Source organism: Vespa mandarinia, chromosome 1, assembly GCF_050613455.1.
Source record: "Vespa mandarinia isolate Hongniang chromosome 1, ASM5061345v1, whole genome shotgun sequence".
Lineage (NCBI taxonomy): Eukaryota > Metazoa > Arthropoda > Insecta > Hymenoptera > Vespidae > Vespa > Vespa mandarinia.
The window spans coordinates 19207501-19210000 of NC_140810.1; the positions used below are offsets into that span (position 1 = coordinate 19207501).

The following is a 2500-nucleotide window of genomic DNA, read 5'->3' on the forward strand; positions in this document are numbered from 1 at the left end:
TGTAGATATTTGTATACGTATTACGTATAATGAAAAGAAAAAAAAAATATATATATATATATATATATATATAATTAATGTACATTATACTATACATACACTGTAATTAGTGTATATAAATATATAAAATTAATTAAATTTTACATTGAAAAAGAATAAATATAAAAAATTAAAGTCCCTTTCTTTGCGCATTTCTACTGAACGTTTAAGAAAGAAAGAAAAGAAAAAAAAAAAAAAAAAAAAAAGAGAAAAAAAAAGAAGTAGATGTTCTTCTTTTGATCCGTTCTTTGAAAAGAAAAGAACATTTACTTGGCTCCTTCTTGCTGTGCGAGGGCCATTTTCATTGTAGGGAAAAGTAAAAAAAAAAGAAAAAAAAAAAAAAAGGAAGAAAAAAAGAAAACACGGAAAAAAGGAAAAGAAACGAAACAAAAAGAAGAAAAACAAAGAGAAAAGAAAATAAGAAAATGAAGAAATAAAAAAAGTCATGCCAGACGTCGAACAAACGAACCAGACTACGCACGGGTCGACGGTCGCACGAAGAACGGAGAGAACGTAAATGAAAAGAAAACGAGAGGATCTCTCTCTCTCTCTCGCTCTCTCGTTCTCTTTTTTTCTCTATCTCATTTCTCGAATATTTTTCATTAAATTCTATTACTCGTGAAGGAGTTATTTCTCACCTTATAAGGTCGGTGTTCCTCCCACACCCCACTCTTTCCCATTTCGGTCCAATTTCGAACATCCTTTGCTTCGAGTGTTGGATCGGAGAACAGGAAAAAAAATAAAGCAATCCCTCTTCCTCCGATATGTAAACGTGAGATAGCGAATGATCTCTTATTTCGTTCATTTAGTAACAATTATCGTGATAATCAATAATCAAAATTAAAATATCCGTAATAATTTGATTCGTTTTTCGTATCTTTGAAGAGTCGATCCTATAGCTTACGAATAAATTCATATTATTGAAATAACCAAGTCCCTCTTTTTCATCTTCCATTATTCTTCTTATTCTTCTTATTCTTATTCTTATCTTTATATTTTCCTTTTAACGTTATCTTCCACTTCGTCGTCTTCTATATTCGTTGATATTAATCGATACTAAAAATTCACAGAATTTATTATATCTTCCTTCGTTTTAAATTCCTTGATTGGAAGTCTGTGTGTGCGTGTGCGTGTGCGTGTGTGTCTGTGAGAGAAAGAGAGAGAGAGAGAGAGAGAGAGAGAGAGAGAGAGAGAGAGTAAGAGAGAGAAAGAGAGAGAGAGAGAGAGAGAAAGAGAAAAAAAAATAGAGAGAGAAATAAAACGTAACCACGGAAGAAAAAATTCACGAGTGTCCTTTAATATTTATATCTTTTATTTTTATCTTTCTCTTATTTATTTCTTTATTTCTTTATTTCCCCGTTAAATCCGGCTAAATCTTTTCACGTCAACACAATCTTCGTAACGGGTCGTAAACTTCGTAAGAACGATATATCTGCCGCTTATACTTTATCGTTGATTTTTTTCGAAATACCTTCTCGTCGTCTTTTTCACCTTTCTCCTTTTTCAGTATTCGACAAATTTATCGTCATACAAGGCGTATTAACGAGAGAGCGTACTCGAACTAACGACGAAGAAAAAAATATATCAAGGACATTCATTCTGAGTAACTATGATATTAAGAGTTTTCTCTTAAACGTTTTCTTTTTTTTTTTCCTCTTTCTCCCTTATGCCTTTCATTTCTTTTCTTCCTTTCTTCCTTTCTTCTGTCCTTTTTTTTTTAATTTTTTTTCCTTTTTTTTCTTTCTTTCTTCCTTTCTTCTCTTCTCTCCCTCTCTCTCTCTCTCTCTCTCTCTCTCTCTCCCTCTCTCTTTTCAATTTTCACTCTCCCTCCATAAGACGAACGTCCACTTTGATAAAAGTTTTTTACGCTTAATGGAGAAAGTCAACACCTTCTTTCGTTCTTCTTTACGGACGAACGTTTATAGTTTAACCTAAGGACGAAAGGAAAGTAATAGAAAAGTAGACAGGAAGGAAAGAAATGGTAATAAGTTTCTCATTTTACGAAATGAATGTTAGGAGTTCGCTTGAGAACACGCGAATCTTTTCTTTTTTTTCTTTTTTCCTTTTTTTTTTCTCTCTCTCTTCTTCTTCTTCTTCTTATTCCTTCTCTTCCTCCTTCATCTTTCTCGTTATTTTACTTGACGCCTTTGAGGAAAAATAAGAAATAAAAAAAATGAAAAAGAAGGAAAAAAAATCGAATCAAATCAAATTAAAATAAAAAAAGGAGAAGAGAACGAAGAAGAAGAAGAAGGAGGAGGAGGAGGAGGAGGAGGAGGAGGAGGAGGAAGAAAAAATATTTAACCAATAAAATTGACTTTTACGATCGAAATATTGGACTTATTCGAATCAAAGTTATTCAGGATTCGATTCGTCGATCGTACAATTTTTTTCTAAACACTATGGAATTGTCTATTTCGAACGAGATAAAATGAAAAAGAAAAAGAAAGATAAGGAATACACA

General features: G+C 32.0%; 1 protein-coding gene across 4 annotated transcripts in view; it reads right to left on the reverse strand.

The window, feature by feature from the left end:
- Positions 1-2500, reverse strand: part of RhoGEF3 (Rho guanine nucleotide exchange factor 3) — a 153884-nt gene that overhangs the window by 111245 nt on the left and 40139 nt on the right. Inside the window, exon 1 of one of the 4 annotated variants that reach the window (XM_035879535.2) lies at positions 678-821. The exons of the other annotated variants lie outside the window; for them this stretch is intronic. The gene's annotated coding sequence lies outside the window, so the exon portion shown is untranslated. Of the gene's footprint in view, positions 1-677; positions 822-2500 lie in introns of those variants that run through there. 4 annotated transcript variants of the gene reach the window in all.